Source organism: Bombus fervidus, chromosome 1, assembly GCF_041682495.2.
Source record: "Bombus fervidus isolate BK054 chromosome 1, iyBomFerv1, whole genome shotgun sequence".
Classification (NCBI taxonomy): domain Eukaryota; kingdom Metazoa; phylum Arthropoda; class Insecta; order Hymenoptera; family Apidae; genus Bombus; species Bombus fervidus.
The window spans coordinates 17,251,378-17,270,303 of record NC_091517.1 but is presented as its reverse complement, the minus strand read 5'-3'; the positions used below and the strand labels follow the sequence as shown (position 1 = coordinate 17,270,303).

The 18,926-nt window shown below is 35.1% G+C and overlaps 2 protein-coding genes across 6 annotated transcripts in view; one reads left to right on the top strand and one right to left on the bottom strand.

The window, feature by feature from the left end:
- Positions 1 to 18,926, bottom strand: part of Gycbeta100b (guanylate cyclase soluble subunit beta-1-like) — a 111,345-nt gene that overhangs the window by 55,916 nt on the left and 36,503 nt on the right. The gene's annotated exons all lie outside the window — the stretch shown is intronic.
- The window catches only part of Gycalpha99b (guanylate cyclase 1 soluble subunit alpha 2), a 48,841-nt gene that overhangs the window by 1,289 nt on the left and 28,626 nt on the right, over positions 1 to 18,926 (top strand). The window lies entirely within an intron of this gene.

Here is an 18,926-nt window from a genome sequence, read left to right as displayed (position 1 = left end):
GATTTTAAAGTAGATACAAAGCTGCGAGATATTCGCGCGCGAAAATCAAGCTATTGCTTTCTTGGATTAGCGAGTTGAGGAATCACACGCTTGAGAAAGTTGAACGCAGAACCAAGTTTAGGTAAGACGAAGGCAAGGGAAAGGAATTTATGCGACTTCCCGCTTGTCGAGTTTGTCGTCTTTCGATAAATTTTTCATGAAACTTGGGAATTCAATTTTCCCGGGCTTCTTCTCTTCATCTTTCGGTTCTCCACACAATTATTACATTCAAGGCGAGCGATTCAGGAAAGAGAGGTGTAATAAGTGGAATGTTTGGAAGTTGTAGGTACATGTGTGATTTGTAGGATGATAGAATTCAGTAATCGAAGCGTAGAATTCTTGATAAATACGCGGTGCACTTATAATACGAGTCTTTGGAAAGGGAAGCCTTGGTTTTTGTTCTTCCAGAGGGAAATTGAAACGAACTTTGCAAAGTATGAGTTATTCATGGATTTCTTTTACTTCAGTTTCCTTGAATTTCCATTCACGTTGCATCGAATCTTTTTATTTCCTTTTTCTTCGTAAAATATATCTATAAAGTTCGCATGAATTGAAAATTTAATTAATACGTATGAATATGTATATTCTCATTAGTAAAATATTTATTAAAAGAAAAACAACAATTATTTAAAGTTAACAGTCAAATAAGTTATTGCTGTAACTTTCTATACATACGTCTGTACGAAATTGTATTTGGAAAGAGTTCCAGTTTGAAATTACTCTTTGTTTTATTGATAATTTGATGAAATTGTTGTGTAATATTTATCAAGGCATTTTTGTATTATCATTTCTTCAAACTCAGTTTATTACAGTTTGCTATCTATCTTTTATCATTTGAAAAAAGAGTATAATGTCATAAAGCTTTTACACAGATACAACACATCAAGACAGAATCTGTAGCAGATGTCACCATTATCTTTGATTTGTATCACTTTCCGATGTTATCCTACATGAGCTAGCAGTTTAACCGTTTCTATCCAAAGTACAAATTGAAAGCAAATTATTCGCAAATATAGACATTACTGCATGTTCCAAATATAACCGTTTTCGTATATTTAATTTTTTTGTCATAAATTATTCTTTGTACGATGGTGGATAATAGATGTTTTAAGTGACAGACGTTCATTTAAACGTACGCATTTTTTAAGTAAATTTCATATAAAATTGAGTTCCTTTTACTACAGTAAAGTAGTACAGTAAAAAAGATAATGAAAATTATACAGATGGAATCTCGCTAAAAGAATACTCTGAACATCTTGTCAAAGTCAATATCTATTAATTTACCGTTCTACTAAAGCAGATTTCATCGCTTTTAAGTCATTAATATTTGAAAGTCAAAGCTAATTGAAGCAGAAATTTAGAAAAATAAAATTTATAATTTAGGATGTAAGAAAGTAACAATTGTCATCTAAACCGATTCATTGTTTGTTGATTTATAAGAAGAAGGCACCAACGTCTGACCATAAATTTTAATACTATTTTCGAAACATGTATCAAACTTCTTCCTCTCTACAAATCACTCGCCGCATAATATCAGATACTCGAAACTTTTCAAGTTATTTACTTTCAAAGTTTTCTACGTGCCTCAAGTGCAAGTTATATTATTCGCTTATATGCAATTGTCATATAATAACCATGCTTTGTAGCATGTCACCACTGAAATCTCCGTCGCTTCTTCCAAAACCAGAAAACATCTTTTCGTCGAAGAAACAAAATTTCTTGCACTATCGGCGCTATCATCGTTCATCCGAATGAAATTCGTATTTCACCGGAAAAGAAAAACGGTAAAGAAATGTATTTGTTGTTTTATATGTGCGAGATCATCTGGTAACAGAAAACGGGAGAACGAGGAAGAAAACGATTTGTTGATCGTTCTCGGAAGCGTTTCATTATCAAAGATAAAATCATCGAGATCGTTCACAAAGAAACACGAGCAACATGCCAGTTTGAAGTACAAATTAGAATTCTGACCTCGGGAATTGGGTCGGAAATGTGCAATAAACGTATACGGAGGGCTCCTCTGTTTTGCTGCCAGCCACAAAAACGCCGTGGAAAATTTTCTGTCGTATGGCGAAACCTATTTCTCGTTTACCGGAGGCCAAGCGGTGTTCCAGAACTCGTGAAAACACTCGCGGGAACCTTTTCGCGCCATCACGCTCGATAAAAACTAACGCGTAATTCCAGTCGCTTATCAGCCCTCGAATGATCGACGAGTCCAACGTTCGACGGATTTCGCTAACTTTTTCCGTTTCTACGATTTGCGCTATGTTTCTTACTGAATTAATTCGAAAACCGTTTTAATTAAAGTATCAAAGATCGTTTTCGCGATACAGAATTGATGTGTGGTGAAATTAAAAGAAGTTTATCGCGCGCAAGATGTTGAAATTTGGAAGAATTGTTAATCACTGAATAGCAAATGGCAATTGGTAAAAACCTGAGTCTACGTGTTTGTGTCATTGTTTTATTGCATTTTATTTTTTAAGGTAATGTCGTACATAAATTTTATTTTGCAGTTAAGTAAAGGTAGGAAAATAAGAAATTAAGGTCACGATCTTCATACAACGATTATCGCGTCCGTATCGCAATTCTATGTAAATTATGGAACTATGTATGAGAAAAGTACTCGTATATTATATGATAAAATGTTTAGAACTATAAAGTACATTATAAAACAGTTATGAAAGCTATACTGCGTAGCAAAATTATGGATACTATAGTACTAGCGAAACTAAATTGGGAATCACGAAATCGATCATCATTATTAACGTAACTTTTCTTTGAAGCACCAAAGCGTATTATATGGAGTAATAGGGTTGCAGTTCTCTCTGTCGAATAAGCCAATCATAGTCGTTCAGTAACATTTGAATGATAGCAAAGCCTTTTCACGATATTTAATTACTCCGCGCCTTAGACACCTGAATGACGCTGTCTTTTCATAACTTAATTATTCTTTTATACAGAATTAATAGAATTAATATTCGGAAAGAAATGAAAATTTGTATAATACCGAAGTATTGGTTATTACGTTAATTTTCTAACTTGTTCTTCGAATATCCAGTCTCTGCTTGTATTAATTACATTGCTTCGAATAACCGTTTTAGTAAGATCATTTTGTAATTATCCCAACTTCATTATTCTATTTCATCATCTCGATAAAGGTATCATTACAACTGGAACAGTATCGAAAAAATGAAGCCTATGAGGGCCTATGAAGCGACGCGCAACAAACTTCGATTCTAAGTCACATTTTAATATAGCATTCAAATATCTACTACAAGATCAAAAATCTTATCAACATAATTCCATAAAAACGACTTAATCTTTGTTAATGATCGACGTATTGTAGATATTTATGAAAATTCATACTTCTATAAACGCAATTAAAAAGTGAGACGTAAATGGAAATTTATTTCGCTTGCTAGATATTCTAAAGATACTTTACATTGGATATTTTTTATGTTTTTAAATATTATATGCATTCTGTGTATTTTTGGATAATGAAATTTCCAATAAAAAAAAGTGAATAAATTTTTTCGATCTAATGATCGCGGCCAAGAGGAGACAAATTTAATTGTTGGAAAATTTATTATAAAACAGGTGAGAGTTTTGACGAGAAGATCGTTCAAAGCGGAACGAAATCGCCACTCAGTAAGAATGTAAGAAGAAAGCTGTGGTCATTCGAGACGAACGTCCGTGTTTTTTCTCCCTCTGTTCGTGTCATGAAACTCCCATTAGTCTCTAGCGCATCAATCGAGAAGAATCGATTCACTGTTCGCTAGAGAAAATCTTGGATAAAAAGGATCTCCCAAACTATTGTGAAATATCCGTAGCGAACATTTCCGACAATAGATTCGCAGCATTATATTATAACATAATAAACGTAGCGATTTATGTGCTATTTCACACTAACAAGAAAAGTCCACGTTACAAATGCACGATATCACGTCTTTGCGATTTGAAAAATAGAAACCGTAAAACATATCGATGCCAAAAGTGAATATTTTCAGTCGCAACATATGATATGTGCAATTTTTGACTAGAAATTGACTATCGAAAATACATATAAGGGCCAATGCAAGCAATCGATGCAACGTCGTTACGATCTTGCAACGATGAGGCTGTGCAATTCAGCAGCTTTATATTTCCAATAGCGAGATTGAACGCTTGTATGCAATGCATCATTAAAAATATAAAGCTTCCGAGTCACCTAGAATCGTTACTGCAAAATTGTAACGACATCGCATCGTTCATCTGCGTGTAATCCGCGAATTTCTAGAGATTTTCCTCCATGATGAATTTACTTCGCTCTTCTAAACGTGCTCTTTTCTACCGTTACAAATTCGCAGAACAATAATTAAATATTTGATCCGACAAATAAACATATTGACATATTTGCGAGTAAAATTTTGCATTCTAGTATAAACATACAGCGAAATGTCGTTGCCACTGCCGATACTTCGAATATTTCGCATCGGTCTATCCGAGGAATTCTTAACGCGGCAACGTTCAACATTCACGAAACAATCGGCGTTTCAATAACTCGTCTCTGTTTTGCCACGAATGGAGAACGAGAGAGAGAGAGAGAGTGTGTGTGAGTAATGCAAGCTAACACGTAATATGAATTTCAAATCAGAGGCGTCCTGTTTGCTAAAATCGCGCATATTGCCCTATACGTTTCAGGCTACGAGCACTTAATTCGAATTTGATACTTCGAACTTCACTTCGGATCGATTTCCATATCCAATGTCCGACAAGTTTTCAACGGCTATCCACCAGGAATTCATATTCATGCTTCCCCTTTTACCGTTCGACATCATTCCCAAATTTTTGCCGAGGTCATTGTGTTTAATTTGGAAAATATTAACGTGTATCCTGATTATGGCTATTACTGATTTACGTTTCACGAACAGTTCGTCGCATCATTTGTTCGTTATTGTTATATCATATTATTTATTTGCGTAATGTCTACAAATATATTCGCGGGACATGGTGTTATTATATACAGTAGACAAAGTATATGCAAATTGCAGACAGGAAACATGATAGACAATTTTGAAATTCAATAACGCGTTAATTTATTTCATATTACCAAAACGTCCCTTCGCTTGTTTGTAATATCAAATGTGTATTTTTACATCTTATTGGACATTTAAAAAATGATTCAGTATTTGATTCCAAATTTCATGGATTTATCACCTATGTTCAAGAAATTTATATCTACGAATCTAGAAGTTAAGAAAGTTAGAAAAGAAGATAGTAAGAAGTTAAGATAGTAATAAAAATAAGTTTAACATTTGCAGAAATGAAAAAGTGAATTGTTCGCCAGTAAGCACATGCCTTCACCCAATTGTAACATCGAATCGTCGCACGAGCGGAAGATCTTAACGTCCCGTCGCGTCCTTTAGAACTGGGCCGACGACGCACAATGCGACAGTTAAGTGAGGATTCGGGACGAAAATTAAAATTCCCATGCCATATTCATAGACCACGTTTGCAGACAATATTTGCACGATAGCATACCAGGTTCGAACATTTGCAGTCCACGTTTGCACTTTTGCACGTTCTCGCGTTTCACAATGTGGAATTTAAATGGCAGTTCGAAACAAAGATGAAAAAATACATATAACGTGCAGCTCTTCTGAAACTTGATATCAGGCGTGAGTAAAAGTCCGTTCGTTAAATCTTTTTTAATATTTTTCCTACTTTCTTGTTCGTGGAAAATATCTTAAATATTTATTTCTTTATCTAACCGCATACAGTGACGTCAAAGTAAATAGTACCGATACTGGGAACAATCTTTCTATTTTTTTATTATTTTCATGTATCCTCGCTTCCGTTTGGTTAAACATCGTACTGACATTTAGTAAAAAGCGGAGTCTTTATGTAACTTCGAACATTTTGTTGAAATAAGTGTGGTCAGAGATCCACTTTCCAACCAAGTGGCGATTACGAATGAGTTTCACTAAAAAGATAAAGAATATCCAGTGTAGCAGTTTGTAGCAGAAAAAAATTATATATCAATGTAATACAATAGATACCTTCTTGACACAGAATAATCAAAGTTACAGGATGATGTGAACCGTTTTCTTTTAATTGCTCTTTAAAAGAAGAAAGAGATTTTTTAATTGGAAACCAAGATTATTATCTTTGCTCAAATTTTCTACATTTTCGGAGTAATAAACACTACTTCACAAGAATCGATAAACACGAATGTACAATGAACGAGTGAGTTAATTTTCAAATGATTAGATTATGACGTACAAACGACTTTTACTAAACGTCTATTTTGGCGGCAATTACCGTTTACATTTATGTTACTTACAAACAATACAGACATACAAAACAATGATTACATATTTCGGTTCTTGTCCACTGCATGCCAAACTGTGCAACGCCTCAGAATTGATACTCTGTTGAAAATAATTAGCTGATCGTTTCTAATTTGAGCCACTTGACTCTTCTCTCGCATCACGTCACGATCAGCTAGCTGCGCGCTGTAATTCTTTACACGACCGGTCGTTTAACTCGGTTTACAGGGGCGATATTCGCGTTTTGAAGTTGTTATGCAAATGCGGGTGTAAAAGAAGGAGCGTGGAATCACGTCGTTGAATGGGATTGTTGCTCACTCGTGTATTCAATGATTTAATGGACGAGAGGGGTTGTACGAAGTACTTCTGCTCAGTTCCATTATATTTACTTCAATTGTGGTTCATGAACAAATTGTATGGTAAAGTGCCTGGCTTTTGGAGGAACGACGTGATATTTAGTTTAATTAATTCTTTTATCGGAGAAAGTTTAAAACAACTGGAGGAAATAAATACGAGTTATACCGTTTTAAGCGGAGCAACGTAGAAATTAATTAAACGATACGAACCCTTAATGGTGTATTTCATATTTCATACTATTTAGTATTAATAGTAAATTTTACACTTTGATTCGCCAACAATTTTGCAGCAGCAGAAAACCATATATCTGTATTATATTAGCGTTCTACAAAAGACCTAATGAAATGACTTGACGAAGAATTAAGCAAATTTTTTAAAATTAAAAAATGTATTAAAGAGATAGTTTGAGGTGGATATTATTAAACGCGTTGGTTTATTAATTAAAGAGACGAGTGATAAAATTGTAATAGTCAATTATATTAAAATCACCTTAAGTACAAGTGCAGAAATACTGTATGCTGGTCTTAATCGTCGCTCGCTTAATGCTACTGTTCAACTATATGACTCGCTATACTGACTAGCTACAATGACTGTCCTAGAGAGTATGTTCGTCTATTTATATCGACACGTGTTATTATAAAAAATTCAAATGTAACTCCATTACAAATAACGGCGATAATGTTTCGTTCGGAGTTCGTTTACCTTTGAACCTAACACAATACCATGACACTCATTCGACTCATATGCCGCTATAAGTTTAATCAAGAATATAAATATATCACAGGCAACAATTTTGATAGGAAATGAACTCCTTCTTTAAACACTTTTAAATTAAAATCTCCCATACGATATTCGGTCTAGAGCGAAAAATTCACATAATCGTCAATGCAATACACAGGATACATCAATGGAAAAAGAGCAATATCAAGTATATATTCCCATTTCAGTGCGAACTTGCTAGCATCCGTAATCGAGTCGCGAGCTCCGTAACAAAATCTATTTCGACGAGACGAAGTTCAAAGAAATCCGATCGAAGGAAACGAAAATTGATTGTCGTTTAACAGCGATTCATAGGCATAACCTGTTGAGTCGACGTCTCCTTGGTATAAGTATCGATAAAATCGAGAAACGGTGTCGACGAAAGAGACGGAGATCCTTGACTTTCGTTTTTTAGGCGACTTTTACATTCTACCTTGGAGTGAAGTGGTTCGACGAGCCGGGTTGTTTAATCTTAATCGAACGAATAATACAGCTGTGTGTGAGACTGTCCTGTTGCGGTTCTCAGTCGAAGCAACCGCAGCTTCAAGGCAATGCGGCGCTCTGACAACCCGATGTGCGTGATAATTGCATTGCCATTTTGTGGAAACGGAGCCATTAGTCGATTGATTCGTTCGCGTTTCGTTCGGTCCATTTAACGTACGCTATGTAACACGCGGTACGTGTAAAAGATACGATATCGATAGATATTGCAAACGAAAGTTTAGAGTCACTTTTATTCAGCCGATTCTATCCGTAAAATGGTTACTGATGTTATGTACGATCACGTTGAGGTTTAAAATTGGTAAACAAGCGCTATTTAAAATGAAGTTTAAACGGACAATATCAGACAAATGCAAGCGAATAGTTCTAGATTTCTATGTTCTATTTATAATTTTTTTTTTTTTTTTTTTTTTTTTAGAATTTACTGAAGTAAAAATGACGATTTTGTGGATCAATAATATTGGGAACAGAGCGATATATATGTATATGAATGATGAATACTTGTTCCTTGTACAGCCAATGATGTAAAGGATAAGTATTTGGACCAAGTGCATAGGATCACCGTATAAGCAAAGGGTGCACACTCTCCAAAGCTTTAGATGGATGTGCTCGAATGTAGGGAACTTAGGGAATGTCCTTGCATCGAGTGAAAGGGATAGAGAAACAGAGAATGTTTGAATGCAAGTTTGAATGGTTGTAAAACATGCATATTCGAATTAGTTTAGAATTTCAGATTTTTAAGGAAATAAGGCGCAACGCACATAACTTTTGATGATTCGAACGTAATGTAAAGATGACAAAGAAGGAATATAGAAATCTCTCACAGTCAGTGTCTCCATCTTTCTTTTCCTTCGATATTATTACACAAAACTCACTTCATGTGTATATGCAAAAGCATACATTTCCTCAAGTACGTTAACATCGTAAAATGAAAACAAGAACATGTCCAATCATATGTTACATCTCAATATCAAATCTTCGTTACATAAACGTATCATACACTCAAACTCTAAAACGTAGGTGCACAATCTGATCTTTAGTAAATTCCAGATTTTCTTCGTTGAAATTGGTTACTTCATATCTGTCGATCCTTGTTGAGTGTGACACCTCAATATGAAACTTCCTAAACTATCGATAGATGTTAACATGCAGAGTACATTAATCAACCGGCACTTTGCGAAATCTGTTAAATCATATCAAAGTCAAAAGACGTAAAGCGTGCGATGTCACGGATTACACTACTGACTGACCTAAGATACTTCGCCCAGGTGACATACGAATAAAGATATTTTCCCTCGATATCACCAGATTTCTATCGTCATACCTATTTGTCTGAAAAGTCTCTTCAATAAAATAGAACTATTCCTTCGTCCTCTATGTTACAAAATTGACAAATAATTGTCATCTACAGTACTCTACTTTTTACTAATACCATAGTAGGCTTGGATCTATTTTGATCACTTAAAATCTTTAAATAAATTTTCAAATGTATTGAAAATATTCAGAACTATCTGTTAACGTTTGCGTTTTAATATCCAGTATATTTTTTAATTGATCGTTAAAAGATTTGTTTTAATAAAAATTGAAATTCAAGCGTTTAAATTGAGTGTGAAAATTCGCTCGGGCTTGTATTCAAAAGTGAAAAAATGGTACCACGAAAGGTTAATGCATCGCCAAACAGAGTTTCACTCTGCATCTATTCACCGAATTTATTCACGGGAACTTTCCATTCTTATCGATGAAACCACGACAAATAACTGTATTTTATTAGTTGCTAATTAAGTAGGGGGTCTACGAAGTTTGCAGCGGAAAATTGGAATCGATAACGGCCATAATATCTGACCGTTATCAGATGGTCGGTTCGCGAACTTTAAACTTCCCGGAAACGAAATTCAGCTCGTAATATTTTCATTAGCGTCACTTTCTGTCCTGTTTTACTAACTCGCTTTCATCTCGTAGTTGATATTCGACCCTGATGCCGCACGCGCAATGCATTTCCTGGTAGTAACCAAACTTCGTCAGTATTCGACAGCAAACAGCCACGTATCGCTGACGAAAGTGGCAAAGAACACGTTGCACTTTAATTTCTGCCAGGTAAATAAAGAGCGCTGTGCTTTTAACTGCACCAAGTGAACATCTAGCGACAGCAGAGGGATCCACACGTCGTTCATTTCAAATTTTAACAGTTTCACATAGATCGAGCAACTCGATTGAATTTATCGAAAAGGATCTACGAAATTTAATGTTGAAAATTATATACTCGATCGGCCATACAGATTAAGATATCTAATGATATTTAACACAAAATTTTATATTCTATTTGTATCATTACAAATTCGTTATTTTTCACTCGCATCATGTGTGTCTTATAAATAAAAAAAAGACTTTATAATGTTCATCGATAAATATAGAAGATCCTCCTACATTTACGCCCTACAATTTCTATGTCCAAATAGAAATTGCAATAATCACTGACAGGTTTGAAACTTCTGATTTTAAATTCTAAATTGGACGTCCCAAAAGAACACAAAATGAAACTTTTGCAGAATCTTCATGGAAACGAAACTAATAAACAAGAGATACTTTTCTCTGGCACACAGTTTTAAATTAAAGTAACCAAAAACATAGATAACACAATCCAAAAAGTAATAACGTGGTACATGTAATGTGAAACTGTTTGATAATGAAATAATTTAAGTAAAGCAATTGTTCTATTTGCATTTACATTTTCTGCAACGTTCTCTCTTGCCCCGGTCTATCCAAACGTTTTCTCGAAAAACTCTTGATGCTCTCTTCGCTCAACGTTTTAGCTATACGGCTCTCATAACGCACTGGACACGCTTAGAAACACTCTCACCTTCCTGTACATATACATATATGTACTTTCAACCACTAGTTACTCGATCTGAAGCACATATCGCTCGTACATTTCTTTTCTACGCTCTAGTCACTTTGTTACTTTGAACAACTTTTTCACATGTACACTAATAGCTAACACAAGGTGCAAATCCACAAAATAGTTTTCCACTTTACACATATTTTTTTATAGCCTTTCATAATTTACTTACTACAAAGAAAATCGCACAATCGTATAAACAGGGTTAAAATAGGGTCGAATATTACTGTCCAGATATTGCTAATCAATATTTCATCTGAGTAAGTTATCCTTTCGATAAACGATAATTGTAAGAAAATTTTACGTTGTATAGGTTTTCAATTTTAGAAACATACAGCACATGTTAGAACTATAGATTGGTCAAGTATAATAAGAGTTAATAAAATAAACAGCTTTTATTTAATAAAAATGTGCTCAATCTCTATTTTTCTATAACAAAGCTTTAAGACATCTATGTACATTGTAATAAGATTTCAACGCGTTTAGTGTAAGACGAAATGCTTGTCGTCAGGTTACTTAGAATTACATCCTTAAAGCAGTGTTACTGGATTAAGTGAAATCAACGACATGTTACTATATATACAACATATGCTCCTTTGATCATTCTTTATCGCTTCCTTCTTGATTAATCTATAACTTTAAAATATATTTAATCGCTCAGTAATTAAATAATATAATAGTGACTAGTATTTAAAACAATTAATTTAGTTATTAACAGAAAGTATGTTAATAGAACGTTAATATAAAGTATGAAAGTAAATGTGTCCACTAGAAACTCTTTAGAAGGATACTACAAATAGATTTGATCACACGATTACACTAAATCTGTTACGGCTTGTCAGTAATTCACGTGGAAACAGCGCCATAGGGCATATCGATTGCAACGTATTTATTTTCTTTGTGAAAATTCTTCGAACCGAGCGGAGAATTATCGAACGTTTTTAAAGAGGAACACTAGAATAGGTTGATTCGACCAAAAAAGGTCGAGAGCAATTAACCTAGGAAGTGGCACGGTCAGTGAGATATTATTTTTGCGCTACACCAGTTCCACTTTTAATTTCATCGCGCCATGAAATGTCGTATTCTTTTCCACTTTGCCGTTTAATTCACCGGATTTACGGAGCGTTAATTTAATCAGGTTACCCGCTTTCGTAAAAAAAATTATGACGATTCCGCCTGTGACCAAACCTTGTTCTTCAGTTTCTCGACGCAATTTTTTCTGCCTAGTCTCGGACAATTCTTCATACGTTCGCTCAGTTTGGTGTCGCACTTACAGAATATTCTTGTACTTTATCTTTCCATTAAATATTGTAAATAAATTTTTTCACCATAATTCGTAAATGATTGTAAGATTGGAGAAATTTTTTTACTATTAAGGACACTTTAAATTTTGTTTAATCACGCTACGTCTAACAACAGTTGTAGATGTTAATTACGTAAAAATTATACTTTAAAACAAATGAAAAAATCCATAGAAGTCCTTGTTTCCGAGATCTGAATATTTATTTCAGAACATAAATGTTCAAACGTTCCTTTCTTTGTATTGAGAATATTATAAACTGAATTAAAAATTCATTGTATAAAGTACGTAGAATCCAATAACTAACAATTTTCTTGGAAAAATATTCGAAAAGAAAAACAACGGTTGAGGATGGAAACCAACATCGTGCAAAACATTTGTACTACTTTCATATTACTTGGTTGGCATTTATCCTTAAAAGATACATTCATATTACACGAGACACGCCGCAAGCTGTTTCATATTCCATTATTTCGAGCGGCACAAACGAAAAAACGGTGAAAGAAAGTAATGCATCAGTTGCAGCGTTTATTATGCAATTCTTTGGAGAGCGGCACGTGTTAAAAATTAACGACATCAAGGGAAGTATCCGCGTTATGACGGAAGAGAATGCAACATTCGGGCTCGGTAACCGGAAACTTCGACTCGTCGCGCGTTGGTTGGGGAACATCACCGGATGCAGCATTTCGGATGACGCGTTCAATTTTTTAAACGGCTGTCGTTCGTCGAGTTTCTCTTGTGCGAGTTGCCTCGTGAACGAGAATTAAAGGGATTAAGCCTCCTAATGCTGAAAGCGCGGCAAATTAAAGCGAGTAGCTTTCACATCGCCTACTTAAGTTTCACAGCTGCTAAAGTTCGCTTCGTTCGCTCGTTTAATCGCTAATGGCTACCCCGTGCAAATGCAATCGGAAACGATGATAGAATTTGACGTTGCCTCGTTTTTTTTTTTTTTTTTTCTGAACTTTCACGAAAATTTGAATTGGTTCTGAATCTAAGTGAAAATAATAATCTTCTATATCTTTGTTATCAAGTCAGTTGTCGAATCTTCCCAGAGTACACGTCTGATGTATAATGGTACATATCTTTTTAAATCATCTTTGACATATGTCTCGTGATGTATTATAGAACACCCTATATATTAGTGATCAGATGCTGTTCAAATTAGACCTGGAGCTTACACAACTACCTCTACAGTATGTTCACAATCATGGTATAGTGCACTAGATAATGCAGCATCATAAGTGACAAGCATGTACTAGTGAACATGATTGCTATCGCATGTGTTGATTACTCATATGAAGAGACAAAACCATGTAAAAGATTCCATCTGTGGACAATGATGATACAACGAGTGGCATCTAATGTTGATATAAATTTCACACTAAATTTCAGGTAAAACTTGTGTAGTAGTGTTGTTGAAAGAAATCTTTGTTTTGTACGAATTTTTGGGAATTGCTTCATAGAAATAACTTCTTATTATCGTGGTCCAATAATTATTGGTAGAATATTGGAGGAATATATGGAAATTACTCAATAATAGTTAATAGTCGAATATAATACGAGTATTGTATTCTAATAACTGTTTCATTAGGAACATGGTTAATGGGACATTCAGCCATGAATTCCCAACAAATCTAGAGACAGAAACGTCTCTTGGGGGAAATCGCTATAACCAGGAGTTATGATGAACAGTTGATTATTATCTAACTAATGGACAATTGATTGTCGTTTCAGAAGATACGAACACATATATGTTCAAGAATTAACGTTTGGCAAACAGGTAGTGTTTCAAGTGTTCAACTTCAAGTATAGTGTGTTTCAATAACTTGTGTAGAGAGACTCGAACAACTAAAGCGCAATCTCTCGATATCCCGTTCTACGATCATAAACGTGCCATTTCTCGATACTTATTGCATCAAATAAAATTTTATTGCATCAAAACAATTTAACGATATCTTTAAGTAAAATAATTAAGCCTGCAAATTGCCGGTGATTCACGAATGAAGGAATAGTCTCGTCGTTTATCTGTCTTTACATTCCACGAAACCGAAGCCAACGCAATGATTATTTCACGGAATCTTCGAGCGCCGCCGATTCATCGTGCTTTTCGGGAAAACAGAGGGCAGGATAGAAAACGGATTGACGCAGCAAAATCGCAGATCGTTTGTTTTCCCGCTGTTGCAGACGAACCGACACGCGCGTAACCAGTCGGAAAACGAATCAGAGAAAAACCAGGTTCGCGTTCAATTAATAAACGGCGAACAAATAAATAGAACGGTGGCATCAGATTCATCCGTTAAACAAGATAACCGTGGAAGACGAATCGGACACCCAAGAATCTTCTATTATTTCGACCGCGTTAAATTGAATTTTACAATCCATTTGATACGCATAAAAGAACGATGCCGACTACCGGAGGATTAAACCAGTCCGCTAATCGCGAAGTAGTCGAATTAGGTTAGCTTCCTGATCATCGCGTCTCGGGATTTCCAACCGATAAAATTCTTCGCCTGTTTGAAAAGAAGAAATCCCATGAAGTTCGTTCAGAGAATATTGTTTCTTTTACGCAATTTGCTTTTTATCTACGAGTACAGAAGCAAAAATAATATGGTATCTATAAATAGGAAAAACCTTATAGCATTCGTTAAATGGTTTTGAACGCTTAAACAAATTTACAACGTATGACGAACAATTTTCCACAGCTTATATATAGATATAATAGCGGTGGAAGGGTTAATACCTAGAGAGAATGTTGGTCGTTGTTTAATTCGATAAAGGGGAGCTTAACACGGTTGAAGGAGTCACGATAAATAACTTGAGCGAGGCCTGCTCGCCGGTTTCCGGTCGAGATACGAAAACGAGTTTCGACGTCGTGTCACCCTAAAATATTGTGGCCCTGATTTTGTGCTGCATCGGTGTCTCGCCGAGGTGCAAATGGAAAATACACGCGATATACTCGATCGATACGTGCCTTCTCTCGCTCCCTCCCTCTCATTCTCTCTATTTCGCAGCTTTTACGGTGCTTCAACGTCTCAAAATAATCGCCTGACTGGTGGATGCGTTCCGAAACGGATACCAGGGTAACTATTGCGGCCCCGTGGCGAGCCTGTGGAAACGTCGTGATCGATTCGGTGTTACAGGCCACGGCGAGGGCGAAGGAATAACGACCGCGACCGATATTCAAATTCGCCCGACGAACATGCTGGTTCGATTAAAAAGACTTGAGGTTTCGAGCTGCGCTCACGCCAGAAGAACCAAATATTTAGTTAGAGGGGCTGGAAGGAGAAAAATTTTAGGTCACGAATTTCAAAACAGCACAAACCTACCTTTTGATTTTATTCAGATTTTTCGGTTCACTCGTATTTGTCTTTTCATTATCATTTTAGAAACATATGATGTGAAACCGAATGATTTTTAAAATAGCAGTTTAATATATCGTGATGCAGTAAAATACCATCACGATTATATAAATCGTTTTATAAAAACAATTAACCCGACAGTAAGTAGAATGAAATTGTATGTGTAAGTAATAATAGAGAGATTAATCGAAGAGATTAACGGAAAACTAAAAAAGATGAAGAAATACTTGTCTTGTTTTAAATATTGGAATCTCTGTTACATGCATAATATATGTATGTATAAGGTATTGTAATTTAGCAAAAAAAGTATTTCTCCTTTTGTTAACAGATATTGAAGGTAAGCAGATATGAAACGAGTAATAATATCTGTAATAGGATATAATTTGAAAGGGAGATATTTTACATGAAGAAATAAGTGAAATATTTCAAATATTTTTTTGTTCAAAGAAATACATTTTCAAAATTCGTGGAATAGCTTTTCCATTTCACGAGTATCGCAATATAACGAGTTTCGCAATGCAATTACTGAATGCGTGGCCTTATTTGCTGGAAAAAAGCTACATACGTTCTCGTGAAACGTTTAAAACACTCTGCAATACCTTTTGCAATTTACATTCATAACAATTTGTAACGATAATAATAATTGATTAATTTCCACTGGTCCTAAACGAAAAAATTTTAACTGAATTGTATTTATTCGAGTTTATGGACGAATAGATATGTATATATTCAGTGCGTCAATAATTACTAATTGATTTTGCCAATTTGTTGTTATTCGAAGTGTTTGCACGGTACATATTGATATTTACATTCACATTTATGAAATTTCTATAATCAATTTTTTCTTCGATTTGATTGGTGCTTGTAAATTAAACATCACGGTCAAAACTGTTAACAAGATCTGTTTCTTTACGAAAAACATGCAGCTTAAAAGACAACGAAAACTACATAATAGGTTTACCGTTACAAAAGAGTGATAACGTTTCAAACTCTATTTCTCTTCCTGCATTGTAACAAATTTTACCACACGCTCTTTTTCTGGAATGCCATCGTTTGCCACAACGTAGTCGTTGTAAACACCGTTTGACGGCTTTTCGTCGCCGAATTTGCGGTTTCGTATTGTTCCGGATTCTTCGTGTATCGTTTTTCAATCGGAACGTTCTATCCGCTTTGTACGATCCCCGTTATCGCTACTCCATCGCGTCACATATATATTTCCAATATTAGTTTTCTCTTTTATTTACCATGTTTCCTATTCTTTTTCTTGCTATCAAGCCCGAGTCGATTAATTCCCTTGAAACAAGAATGCAATTTCTCGAATAAACGAGTTCTTATATAACCATGCTCATAAACCTCTGTATATATGGCGGAATATATCAGGCAAAGACGTAAGTTTTATTGAGTCGCGAAACGCAAAGCGCCTTTTCAACGCGTGAAGAACCAAATATGCATGCACGCGATCGCGCTACGTACGGTATACAAAAACATAAACGTTATTGTCGAAAGAAATGTAAGTACAGATGTTGGGAAAGGCGCGAGACATCGATCCATGGAGATTAAATGAAGCTAATGGAACGGCAATTTCGGTGTTTGCAATCTTATAATGCATTTTGTCCGAAGAATAATGGAACGCTCATCGACCGGGGGGGAATTACGTAAACTTTTACTGGTACAACACGTTGTTTCAATTTTTCGCCCGGTTTCTTCGAAACTCTAAACCAGTTCACCGCTTTATCGTCGAGCTTTTCACTCGTGTATCCATCATCGACTATAAACACTGCTTTTCAGCAACTTCTGTGAACAATTATGTGTTCGCTATGATCTTAATTTCCGCTCCATTTAACTCGACCAAAGCATTTTAAATAAAATAAAATGGTGTTTGTGTATGCGCGCGTATTTTGTACTAACAAAATTATATTACGGTGCAAAGAGATAGTGGTATATAATGATAAATATAAAATATGAATGAGAAAGCAATCTCTATCTTAATTTTCGTAATTGGATCTTAAATTTCATTGCTTCGTGTTCAAAGAATGATTGCTTTGACCTATGTTCTTCCATTTCCGAACTACAGCAAGAGATTATTTTCTTCTTAAAAGTGCGATGCTTCAGAGAAACAGCCAATATTCGCCTTTGACCGCATTCTTATCCTCACAAAAAGAAGTAGAAAGAATAGAGAACTATCTTTGTTCTTAAAAGTTCACTATCTATGTATTAGAAGTTTCATGCTATCAAGAAATTGCAGTGCTATAAACTTACGATTTTAAATATAGTAAATAATGTAGGATCATTCGCGAGATAGAACTACTTTTCGAAGGTAGAGTATTGTATTTACGTGTCTTGGGTAAATTATATAAACCTAGTTAGTAACACGGAGGCGAAGAAGTGACCCAATATTGTTCTCATCTCTCTGTGAATAGATACAATTCCTGCTGCTGTTTCGTGTTCGAGTAAAACAAGAAGGTTGCCTGTTCTTGCCGACCAACAATATCAGTTCACTAGAAATCCAAGTTAAAACGATTCTGAATTTGTGCATAAATAAATACAGTGGCTACAAAATATATTTACGCGTCCCCTTATCTTCCAATGAAGAGCCTTTTTGATCAGATTCTGTATGTACTTAATTTACATAATATTAAATTATTACAGTCATATGAAAATGTTACTAGATGATATGAAATTATACATTTACATAAATGTATATAATAATAAACTTAGTGCGAAAATATTAAACTAAAAATTAAACGATAATGAAAATTCACGATAAAAGAAGTAAGCTAATAAATTAATAATAATAAAACAATTGACAAATCAAGCGAAAAACTAAATTTTATTCCGCTATTCGATATTTCCCTTCTTAGACATTTAAATATTGCGTCTCGGACGCTTCGTCTTATCGCGTTTCTGCTCATCTATCTTCTGCATTCCAAATATCACAGTTCCAAAATTCAATTCCATCATTTGCATCTTCCATAACGTAACATTATGACAACAAGATCAACGATATCTTACGCTTTCATAAATTGTTAGCGTGTATCCTCCCGGGTTGACAGATAAAAGCAGCGGGAAATCGATGTTCGAACGAAGAATCGTCGCGTTATTGCATTCAGCCTGCGTCTACCCCCGACAGATCTCGTTATTTTTCGTATAGTACAGTTTCAATTGCATTTATCCACGGAGAAGCGCCGCAAGCAACGCTCCCGTTTCTATTCTACGCTCGGAACCGTCTTCCTTCCGCTGTGTTTCACATAGACCGCGTAATTTCTTCGCACAGCTGCGCGTCACGGTGCCTAAACGAATAACCGACGAGACAACATAACAATCGAAAGACGAATTTTAATGACGTAAGAGAAGAGTTGAATTGAGAACGCAGATGATCGGTCCAGTCAGTGATAAATTCTAAAGAA